The sequence below is a fragment of the Odocoileus virginianus genome, chromosome 24 (genome assembly GCF_023699985.2).
Source record: "Odocoileus virginianus isolate 20LAN1187 ecotype Illinois chromosome 24, Ovbor_1.2, whole genome shotgun sequence".
In the NCBI taxonomy this organism is placed as follows: domain Eukaryota; kingdom Metazoa; phylum Chordata; class Mammalia; order Artiodactyla; family Cervidae; genus Odocoileus; species Odocoileus virginianus.
In genome coordinates this window covers 8,139,478-8,151,487 of record NC_069697.1, presented here as the reverse complement: position 1 = coordinate 8,151,487, position 12,010 = coordinate 8,139,478, and the positions used below count along the sequence as shown (strand labels likewise).

The 12,010-nt window shown below is 41.2% G+C and overlaps 1 protein-coding gene and 1 long non-coding RNA gene across 3 annotated transcripts in view; one reads left to right on the top strand and one right to left on the bottom strand.

Moving 5' to 3' along the window:
- Positions 1-12,010, bottom strand: part of SYT1 (synaptotagmin 1) — a 582,867-nt gene that overhangs the window by 31,858 nt on the left and 538,999 nt on the right. The gene's annotated exons all lie outside the window — the stretch shown is intronic.
- On the top strand, positions 3,266-9,397 carry LOC139030799 (uncharacterized). Its single transcript, XR_011483182.1, has 3 exons — positions 3,266-4,434; positions 6,509-6,612; positions 7,609-9,397. It is a non-coding gene; the product is annotated as an uncharacterized lncRNA (long non-coding RNA).

Sequence of the window (12,010 nt, the reverse complement as noted above, 5' to 3'; positions counted from 1 at the left end):
TATACACAATAAGTAAAGATGACATACCAAGGAATGTGATAAACATGGCTGCAAAAAAAGATTAGTGACCTGGAAGAAAGGCTTATAAATAAACACAAGGGGAGCAAAGGAATTAGAAGGTAATAGATCGGAGTTCCAAAGCACTTAACATAATTGAGGATCCCTGAAAAAGAGCCTCTAATAAATGGAACAGGAAAAGAATTTGCAAATATCATACAAGGAATTATCACTGAAGGCAAGCCCACAGTTTGAAAGAATATACCATATTCTCGGACATATTGATAACAGAATGTTTAACATTGCAAGCATATCCCTGAACGAATAATCGAAGTTCAAGAGCACAGACATTCCTCAGGCATTGAAGCAGAAAAACAAAACAAAATAAGTCACAGACAAGGAAGCAAAAATTAGGCTGCCCTCAAAGATCTCCACAATACATTCAACACAGAAGCAATGTGTATGCCAACCAACATGTCAAGACATATTCTCTCATGAAAGAATGTCAGTCAAGGATAACAGGTGATTGGGTCTCATGAATTTCTGGTTTCAGTGATTTGGGATGATGGGGTAGCCAACCTTAGAATATCTATCCTTGTATCTTCCGAAGTATGTCTTCTGAATTCTAATCCTGTCAGGCGTCTCATGAAAAAGGGAACTGTAGTCAAACCACTTAGAAACACAGTCTTTGTCGCTCTTGCCTTAGAGACTTATAATAAAGTGTGAGAGTGTTAGTTGGTCAGTCATGTCCGACTCTTGGCAACTCCTTGGACTGTAGCCCACCAGGCTCCTCTGTCCATGGAATTCTCCAGGCAAGAATACTGGAGTGGGTAGCCATTCCTTTCTCTAGGGGGTCTTCCCCACCCAGGGATCCAGCTCAGGTTCCCCCCACACGGCAGGCAGGTTCTTTATCATCTGAGCCACCAGGCAAACCCAGATGGTAAGGAACACATCAGCAAACAAAAGACCCTAAGAAATTTCTGCATTAGAGAAACTTGATTTTCCTTTAAGAAACATTCTGTAACCCAACAGTTTTACTGACATAAATTTTACTCTCCAGAACATCTTGCTGAAAGAGATCCCATTTGGAGAAATTTCGATCTATGATAATGGAGGGGGAAAAGATTTAATAACTCAAAACTGTAGCCAATCCAAAGCAAATCATATTTATTTGCCTACTTTCCCCGTTAAGAACAGTAATACAATTTTATCATTCATTCATTCATTTTAAAGTATTGAAATTTAAAAATCCAGGAAGAAAAAAGTGCTCCCAGCAGAGGGGAGACAGTAGGACCACTTTGAAAGCACTAATAATAAACTCTCTCCTAAAGCAGCCAGTTCACTCCTTAAGCACAGCTCAATTTCACATCTGCTTTGTTGAAAGGAATGCATCTCCGAGGCTGCATTCCCACTATGGAACTCTGGACATGGTAGGACTAGCTCAGTACAAACGAGAGACTTTTGGGGAGCTGTGCTGAATCCGAACACTCTTTTTCTTCCTTTGGGAACTAAGAACGTTGTAACTAAGAAGGCAAAGGAGCACACATCTTCTATTCCAGAATAAAGACAAAGCCACCGCTGCTTTGCAATACTTTCCCCTACTTCTCAGTAATTTTCCGATTTACATAAACAGTTTCTGACAGTGTGCAATGCCTTCTAATTAGGTTATGTATATAACCTGCTGGAGAATGGTTGGAAGACTTTGCTGTCTACTCACATCCTCTCTTATGCCACTTTGAACTGGAACAAGTATTTAAATTCAAGTCTGAGTTGTCTGTATTTCCCTCCCATCCTATTAGGAGAGAGATAGGTACTGGAATGTGGAGTGAAAGGTGGGAGGGAGCTTTCGGCTTTCAGATAGTGTTATATATATCTGTATTTGTAAGATATCACCAGGGAGCCGATGAAGATAAGAGAGCAGGTTAAGGAGTAACTAATTTAGAGAAGGTCAAAGGATTTCAAGGAGTGACGAAAGGGACCCATTAACTGGAATGCAGCAGAAACAGGAATCATCGGGATATGCTGCACCCTGCAGGACATTTAGGGAATAACACACCAGTTAAAATTAACATTTTAAACTATCAGTGTTGTCAGAACTGCTCTGGTTGGGGTGTTATTTGGCAACGTTTAGAAAAGTTGAAGATGTACATTCCCTATATCCCAGAAATCTCACTCATACATAAACATCCTAGAGATATTCGTCCGTTTTTGTATCAGAAGACACGTATAGGAGTGCTCCCCATTGCCCCGTTTGTGACAGTAAGAAATCGGAAACAAGCCAGATGCTCATTAGCAGCAAAATGTAAACGTTAATAGGAGTATACTCCTACCACGGGACGCTGCACAGCGATTTAAAGGTAGCAGGTTTCCATTAATCAACGTGAATTCATCTCAAGAATATAATTTGGATGCATTCCTGCGTAAGGATACATAATATGACGTGTGTGTGTATTAGTCTGTCAGTCGTGTCTGACTCTTTGTGACCCCACGGACTGTAGACCAGCCCCCACGCTCCTCGTCCATGGGATTCTCTAGGCAGCAATACTGGAGTGGGTAGCCATTCCCTTCTCCAGGGGATCTTCCCAACCCGGGGATCCAACCCCCGTCTCCCACACTGCAGGCAGATTCTTTACCATCTGAGCCACGAAGGAAGCCCACATAATATGATACCGTTTATATATATAAAGTTGGAAAACACATAAAGTACACAGAGTTTGATGTCATTTATATAACTGAAGACATGCAAAAACAAAACTGTATGTGTAATAAAAACATCCTTAAGGATAATGAACATAAAACATGAAACTAGGCTGAGAGTCACAAACATCAAATTTAAGAAATTTGATTAGCAGTTACCTCTGAGGACAGAATGGGAGCCAAAGGGTGGGAAAGGATGCCCGAGGTGCTGTGACTAGATGTGCAAGCTGGGCTTCTGGGTATGTACGTATTCATTATGTTATACTTAACATTCTAAGGCCTGAAATATTTCATTGAAAACAACTGAGGAGCTCTGATCCAGATTCAACTAAGATGTCTGAGGTCCCTGCCGTGACGGCCCTCTCACATTTGGTAGCATGACTGCCAGCACTGAGCCAGTCTGTGCTTCCGAAGGTAACTGAATCCCACCGTCTTGAGATGTCCCATGTTACCTTCAGATGCAACCCATGTGACCCCGCCTGACTTGGCCGTCAATCAAGTTCCCGTCTGACCCCCCCAGATGGCGTGAGCTCACATCATGACTGAGGGGCTCTTGCAGAGAGGGTGCAGGTGGAGGAGAAGCAGAGCAGGCTGTGCAGACTCAGCAAAAAGGGAGCTCGGGGGATTCAGAACTGCGTGTTCCAAATGATGTCAGTTTCCTTCTTTTGAAGGAAACTTCTCTCTCAACTTGATGAACACTGAGTGATGTGGGCAGAAAAAAAGACATCCTTAGCTGTAACGCCTGCTGCATGCGGAAGAAGGTGAAACATCCAGGATTGCTTTTATTTGGCTATAACAGATAAGACTCAGAGGTCAGTTAGTTGGGTGCTTAAGGTGAGGCTAGAGATCCCGTTTGGAGGCCCCTGTGGGACATTTCAAGCATCCAGTGAGGTGACATCCTCTGTCAGTGGCTGTCAACACTGGCTTCCCATTTTAATCCCTGGAGAGTTTGAGAAACTACTGATTTCTTGGGCCCACTCCCAGAGATTCTGAATTGGTTGGTCTGGGCTGGCGCCTTCGGTGTTCACAGCTCACAGCTGTCGCCTTCCCGTGATCCTTACCTTCATCAGCATTGAGGACGGCTGTGCTGCCGTTGTGGTTTGTGGTCCTAATGGACCGTTGAGCAACTTTCACGGCCACTGGTTGCCGTGGTTGGGATGGTCACTGCTGGCCCACCCCCTAGCCATGTAACCAAGTAATTACGATCGTATGAGACGTGGAAGGCTGTACATGTTCTATACTCAGGACGTGTTCTAAACTGAGGACAGAGGGAGCGCCACGCAGGCCAACTCTGGAGGGGAGGAGCTTTTCCGCAGAGGGAGGGATGACTAATGTTTTTAGAGCCTTGTTGTCAGCATGGGCTTTGAGCAGCCTCAGCATGACCTGAGAACTTGATAAAAATGCAGAACTTCAGACCCCATCCTGTTTGCTGTAGAACTTTGCTGCAGAAGACCTGAAGCAGAATCTTATTTTAACAAGGTCCCCAGGAGATTCGTATGGGCACGAAGGCCCGAGACGCACCATTGTGGAGGACGGAATGCCAGTTCTCCAGGCTGGAGGCTGGAGCATGTGGGAGTACCACCATCCAGAGCTTCACCCGCGTGTGGAAGGGTGTGGGCTGTCTCAGCTCGGGCAGACGGTGAATGAGGAGCAAGTGCTGGCATCCGGAGGCAGGCCTGAGCCTGGTCACGAAGGGGCTTGTGGAGTTTTCTCAGGAATTTGGATTTCATCCTGAAGGTGGTGAGAGGCTAATTAAAGCCAATTAAGGCTTTTCAGCAGGAGAGTGGCACAATGAGGTTTTTGGTTTAGAAGACATCACTGGCAGGAGTGGGGAGGATAGAAGGAAGGTCAGGGCAGGAGCCCAGGGGCCCCGGGTTTGGGAGGCTATTCCCGTCACAGAGAAGTGGTGAGCCCTGAACCCAGGCAGCCCCGGGGGGAAAGATGGAGGTGGAGACGGTGGATTATCTGAGAGGCCTGAGCAACAGGACTTATCACCACTGACAACTCCCGTTTCCTTGAAAAGCCTTTTAGAAATATTTGTATGTCATTGGAAGAAGAAAAACCAAACCAATACATAAACGAACCTCGTATCAAAACTTTCAAATGCCTTATCCTAAATCAAAGTAAAATCCAAGAAAATAGGATTAGGAGGAAAACACAGGTATCCATGATGAATCGTAGAAGCAGATAAAACTGAATGAAAATGTCTTGTTCCATTTTTCTTGTGCTGCCTCAAATTGTATTAAATGGACACTTTTGATGACTGATAATTGATGCTCACTTTATAATTTAGATGAAGTTGAAAGTTTTGCAGGAAACAAAGCACAGAAAATATGTACACACACACACGTGTACACACATGTGCACACACACACACATCTCCAGATTTTTGTTGTATTTTTTTTGTTTATGACTACAAAGTATGGTTTCGTTACTGGCCACAAAAGATCTATTCTTTTCACATTTCATTGAAGGTGTAATTATTTTCTAGAGCATATTATACCTTTTCTACCTCTGTGTATCAGTAGCACATTTGTAAAAGAATTTGTTAGTCCCAAACTTATAAGAGCAGGAATAAATTTCCAATTGTCTGTTATATGAAATATTAATGAGACTGATTATTTTTTATTCATTCTCTTAGCAAAAAAAAAAAAATTGAATTCAGTCTTTTTACTTCCATTTTTACCTTTTAGTCAATAACATTAATGGTATATGAGAAGGCTTAGTGTATTATTAACTGCATTAAAAAAGAGATATTTGACAAAACATGAAACTAAATTACCAACGCTATAATTTGTCATACCTTTGAAAATGTGATTATCTGTTATTTTATCACAAAAGCATGAATGTAAAGCCTCAACTCTGCTTAGAAGAGGGTTCACATATATAAACATCAAATGGTGATGACAATGACTGTCTATGTTTCTGAGCAGTATTGGGTTGGCCACAAAGTTCTTTTTGAGTTTTTCTGTATGATGATATGGGAAAACGCAGACAAACTTTTTGGCCAACCCAGTATTTGAACATGAGAGGAAAAGAGCAAAGGAGTTGAACTTTTTGTCTTTGCCCTCTGCCTTGCTGCTGTCTCCTCTTTCAGGCAAATATTTAGCAAACCTTTTCTTTCAGGAGCCCAGAGTGGTCACGGGACCACTTCTTCAGTTCCCTGCTTGCCTCTCTGCCTGTTTCTTTGTCTTTCTGACAACAGCAGCTCAGACTTAACCTTCACAATCCCCTCCTTCTCACTAGTTTACTTTCTCAACAGAATATTCCCTAGGTTTGGGATGAAAATCCTTTAATATCTGTTTACACTCCAGAAAACTACAGCACAAATGACATGTAGTGTCACGGCCCTACCATTGTTATGTAGCTGCGCTACTTATGCAAGCTTCCTGGAGACCTCAAAAGTTCAGAGAAAGCTGAATTTGCCTGCATGGCTGGGATCCTGATTGCAAATAGGCTGAGGCTTGCAGAACGAGTTCTATGGTAGCATAGCTCAGCACTTTCCACAAAGAAATCCTAAAATGTCCAGATTGTCTCTTCCATTGACTGTTAACTGGAATGTCTGGGGAGGGTGGTTTGGCAACGTTTTATCAGCGTTTCAAATGCACATTCCCCTCCACTCAGGGATTCTGCTTGGAAGTTTTCAGGCTGTAAATTCTCTTGCCTAAGTATCCAAGATAGCTATATATATGTGCTCAGTCGTGTCCGACTCTTCACAGCCTCAGGGACTGTAGCCTTCCCGACTCCTCTGTCCATGGGATTATCCCAGCAAGAATACTGGACAGTTTCAGTACTTTGCCATTTCCTCCTCCAGGGAATCTTCCTGACCCGGGGATCGAACCTGCAGCTCCTGCATCTCCTGCACTGGCGGTTGGGTTCTTTATCACTGTACCACCTGGGAAGCCCAAGTATTCAAAGGTACATATATAAGGAGATTCAAAATAATATTGTTTGTGAAGGCAAAAGCACTGCATACAATGTCTATGTATCTACTACTAGAGAATGATTTAAAAATTACTGTCCATTCACACATGAAAATGGTAGGCAATTGCTCTGTGCTTATGCAGAGATGCCTAAGTGGTAAAGCCAAGGGATTTCTTGGTGGGGCTTTATTGTTCTCCACTTCACAGCACTCCTCTTCCTTAGACATGGGCTCTTGATGTTCCATTTTATCTAAAGTGGATTACAACAGAGCTTCCAGACCTTTTGTCGGCCAGATCGCCTTTGTCATGTTCCTTCTAGATCTACATTATAGAGATATCACTATAAACATAATTACATTTTAAAAAGTAAAAAATGTATGATGATATTTATACATAATATAGAATCTACGCATATATGCACATGGAAAATTTCTGGAAAGATTTACTTGAAACAGTGGTTATCTCTGGTTAGAAGAGTTGGCTATGGGGTTGGAGAGGGACTTTACATTTCTGGTCTGCTTTTACTGCTTTTTCATGAACACATTACTTTTATAAATTAAAAAATGAATTTAAACAAACAATTCTATATACATAAGTACATAAAATGAAAAACTGGGACAGGCCATGGGAAAAGGGCAGTTATCTAGGTCTTCTCAGAGCAGACACCCTAACCAGACGCCACAGATAAACATGGTCCCTGTGTTTCCTCTGGTGATCCAGACATCAGAGATGTGTCACCCATCACTGTATCCCGACTGAAGAAATGGTTCCCCTACAGTCCAACTGCCACTTGATTCTTTAGGACCCTGAAGGTTTTGCCTTAAGGCTGGCAGGGGTAGCGAACATCACTTCTTCCGAGAAGTCTCCTGTGATTCTTGCAGCCCTCACTGGCTCCTGTCTTCTTTTCACTCCTATTACAACAAATTCATTGCTTTAGGGTTGGTGCCTATCTGGCCTTTATTTATACTGACAGCTTTCCTTTTCTTTCCAGGCTATTGATGGTAGGAAGAGGCCTTCAGCGTAATGACAGCTGCTCCCGTCATAGTGTGCCCTGGTGCCCTGCAGACGGACTGATAGCAAATGGAGGTTTTACTTCTGTGCCAGTTTTGCAGAGAGGGCTTCTGTGTGTGGCAGCGGGAGAAGATCACACAGTACATGCCACGTTGCATATAGTGGGACATTCCTGCGCAGTGGACACAGCTGTCCTGGGAGAGTCCTGATTCAGGACAAAGGCTTGACCTCTTAGCATGAGTATGTGTTCTCAGCCTGTCAACATACATGCATAAGCGTGCGCACGCATGCGCGCGCGCACACACACACACACTCAGAATCCTCACCTGCAGCCACTTTCTGCTACATACCCATACTCCAGCTTCACCAAATTATTTGTCTTCCTGGAATGCACAATGTGCTTTTATACCAGATAATAATTTATCTGGTTCAATAGTGTCCAGAGTGCAATTAACCCGTATTCATCTTCTCCTTCCTTGGCATTGTGCTTAATGATGCTTAACTCTAAACAGCTTCTTCCATAGAAGGAGAAAGAAAGACTCCAGTGAGACAGTTGGGAGGATGGGCAAACGCCACTGTGTCTTACATTCAGGTGGGTTTGTAGTGTTCCGTGTTATTGCCTGCTAAACTTTCCCTGGGGTGTGCTCCGTATGAGTCACTGTGCAACAGCTAGCCTGAATTGTGAACAAAAACGAGTATTCGTTCTCCTTACATGTGTGGAAGAGAATTGTTAGGCTCACAGAGAAATAGAGATAGTTGTGGTTCAATGTTTAATTTTTGGTTCTGCTGGTTGAAGATGGAGTTTGTTTTTATTCCCCCTATTTTTAGTTGCACCTTAGTATTCAGGCTTGTAATTGTCTGAAGTTTTGCCCTTATGGTCTAATTGGGAATTCTCCCATGGTGTTCAAATGACTTCTTATATTAACTCTTGATTTACTAACTGGCTTCTAGACACAAATAGAGGATTAAAAAGCTGCAGAGATAAACTGTTCCAGAATAATGTATATAACACACAAGCAAGAAAGTACCTCAATCCCATTCACAGAGAGTTTTTGTCTAAGATATGTGAACTTCTCTGCTTAGCAAACACCAGGAAATGACACCAACATGCCAGTTTGACTGGCATGTTGTGATCTGGCTACTTATATCGCCCTGGCTTTTGAAGTAGTGAAATGCCACACACCATCAGATACTTAAAGCCATAAAGTCGCTGGCAGCTCAGTTACAAATTTAGATAGGAAAGTATTTGGCATGAGATTAATTAGCAGATAGATCTTGCAGTTTGCTGAACTGCTTGAATTAAACTGGAGACCCTCTGAGTATTTTTACCTGCCTCTCCACTGATACAAGAGCTTGATAGTCAACTCAAGGGAATGACTAGGCTAGGAGAAAACGCACAAGTTACATAGGAAGGATTGTCTATCAAGATCAAGGCAAAATGAACCAAGATCAGGGTGGCTTCTTTCTTAAACAACGGGAAAACAAACTGAGGTACCATACCTGAAGTGGTCAGGTGGCATCTTCATTGGGTGCCACTGAAATGGAAGGAAACGTCTTCTCTTATGTTGCAGTTCTTAAGCATACACGACGCCTCAAAAGCTAGGGTCTTGTTCCTTTCAGACCAAAGTTAATATTTCCAAATTTGACTTCACGAACCTCTTTCTCTCATGTCCTACCTTTTCACACTAATAAAGAAGGCTACATCTAAGGCAGGGGGACATGTTCCAATAAAATGGTAATCCGAATAAAAGAAATCCAAATAAAAATGAGACTCCTAACTTGGTTCTATCAGATTGGCAAAGACTTAAAAAAATTATACAATGTTCATTGTTGGTCAAAGTGTACAGTCATCTACTAGGATGGGAGGGTAATAACAACGTAAAATATTAATAATCTTTCTGAAGGGGAATTTGGTGTGTCAAAGCCTTAAGATATGCATATTTTTGATTGGAAAAGACACTTTCTAAGTGTATTCAAGGATATGAGAAAAGATGTAGTGACAAAGTTAATAATTGTGGTGGTGGTTTAGTCACTAAGTTGTGTCTGATTCTTGTGACCCCATGGGCTGTAGTCTGCCAGGCTCCTCTGTCCATGGGATTTCCCAGGCAAGGACATTGGAGTGGGCTGTCATTTCCTTCTCCAGGGGATCTTCCCAACCCAGGAATCGAACTTGGGTCTCCTGCACTGCTGGTGGGTTCTTTACCATCTGAGCTATGAGGGAAGTCCTATTAATTTCAATGTGGCTTATAATACAGAAAAATTTGAAATGACTAAAGCATTTAACAGTTGGATGTTGGTTAAATAAACTATGGTAAAATCACATAAAGAAATAATCTATAGTCATTTAAAACAACATTGAAAAATTATTGATGCAGAATAATGTTCACAACATCATGTCGTTAGTTAAAGTAGATTAAAAATTAGCCTGTTTTGTATATTCCAACTTTATAATGGAAAGTATATAGGTATACAGATGTGCATAAAGATAGGCCTAGAATTATGTACCGAAAAAATTAACCCCATTATTTCTGAGTGGTGAAATTCAAGATAGTCTAAAAAATTTTCTAATTATCTGCATTTTCAAAAATTTTATAATTTATATTTACATTAGTGAAAAACAAAACCTACTTCTAATGAAATTAATCAATATGAATACTCACAGGGAAGCTAAGTCTTCTATGACTGTGACAATGATAGCAAGTCAAGGAGCTCGTGAGCCTACGATGGATACTGTGTGTTGCCTACTCCAGTATCCACTTCACCCCTTGTCCTTAGTTTTAGCACCCCAAATTTTAGATGGGCACACTGCCAGAATAAAAAACTACTTTTCCCAGCTTCCCTTGCAGGTAACGTGGTCAAGACTAGATTCTGATCATTGAGACATAAGTGGAAATACCATGTGGGACTTGAAGAGTTTTCACTAAAGGGCCTGGGTTTGCTTTATTTCCCCCCTTTCCCTTCTCACGTGGACGTAGCCGCTGCCACAGGGGTCCATGACATGGAAGCCACATGCAGAGCATGGTAGAGGAGAAAGACAGCTTGTGACACGGGGAGACATCATGTCAACCCCGGGCTGACGGCTTTCATTCTGTTTCATATTATAGAATCACACATTTCTGTTTCCTTTAAACCTCTGCTATTTGGGGGTTTCAGTTATTTGTTGCCATGCCCGGGCCTAACTAATATATAGACTAATTGTCTTTGTGGTTGTTGCTAACTGATCAGAACCCTTTACTGAAGGGCTTCTTACAATTGGTTGTCCAGAAAAAGAACAAATATGGGGAATACATGTAAATCCATGGCTAATTCATTTCAATGTATGACAAAAACTACTGTAATGATGTAAAGTAATTAGCCTCCAACTAATAAAAATAAATGGAAAAAAAAAGGAAAAAAAAAAAAGAACAAATATGGAGCATTATTAAAGCCGTACTTTTGATGTACCTACACTAGCATGTTGAATTTCTTGAATTTCTAGATGACTCTCTCATTAGTTGATTTTTTTTGATGCAGCAGATAAGCCTATCTAGACATGATCTCAAAGGTTGATACAGCCAATTATAATAGCAATGGCTGCCAAATATAATTCTTAATTATATGAGTTAAACATTAAATGGATGTTGATGATGATGAGAATAATGACATTTTCACACCAGTGCAAATGTGGCTTTTTAAAGTACAGAAGCTTTTAATAAATGCATTTAGGAAAAAGAGCCAATTACTAAAGGAAAGTTCATCATCCTGGGATGTATTGATAAAGGATTTTTTGCCAAATTAATATTTCTGTGAAGCAACTTATGAGTTTGAGAGAAAAACTGTATTGACCTCTGAAACAATACATGGATTCTTTAGCATGAAGTCTTATTGCTACAAAAATGAAGAGGAACAGTATAATTTCTACCATCAACAGATGTCATCTGTTATTCTCTTTTGGGGATTTGTAACTTATTTTCCCAGATTTCATCATTATGGGGCCAATTTAGAGAACAGTGTGATTGGGTGCTTCAAGGACTTAAACCTAGATGATGATGAAGAGCTTCTTTTGTCACTTCTGCTTCTATAAAAACACTCAGGCATTTCGAAATGATTTTTAAAATGGTCTGACAATATAGGCAATTAAGAAACACAAAGTTAATTCTTTCCATCCTCCAACTGTAAGACATTGTTAGAAATTAAAGTGGCCTGAGTAGAAAAGAAGGAAAAAGAATTTTTAGACAGACATCCTCTTTTTCTTTCTTTTATTTTTCTCCTTATCAATGCAAATGTTCATGTTTTCATCTCTGTAGGAATTTTTCCTCACTGCATTCCACAAGCCCAGAGAAACTCGCTGGAACTCATACAAAACCCTCTCCTGCTGCCATATTAGGAATCAAAATGTGTAG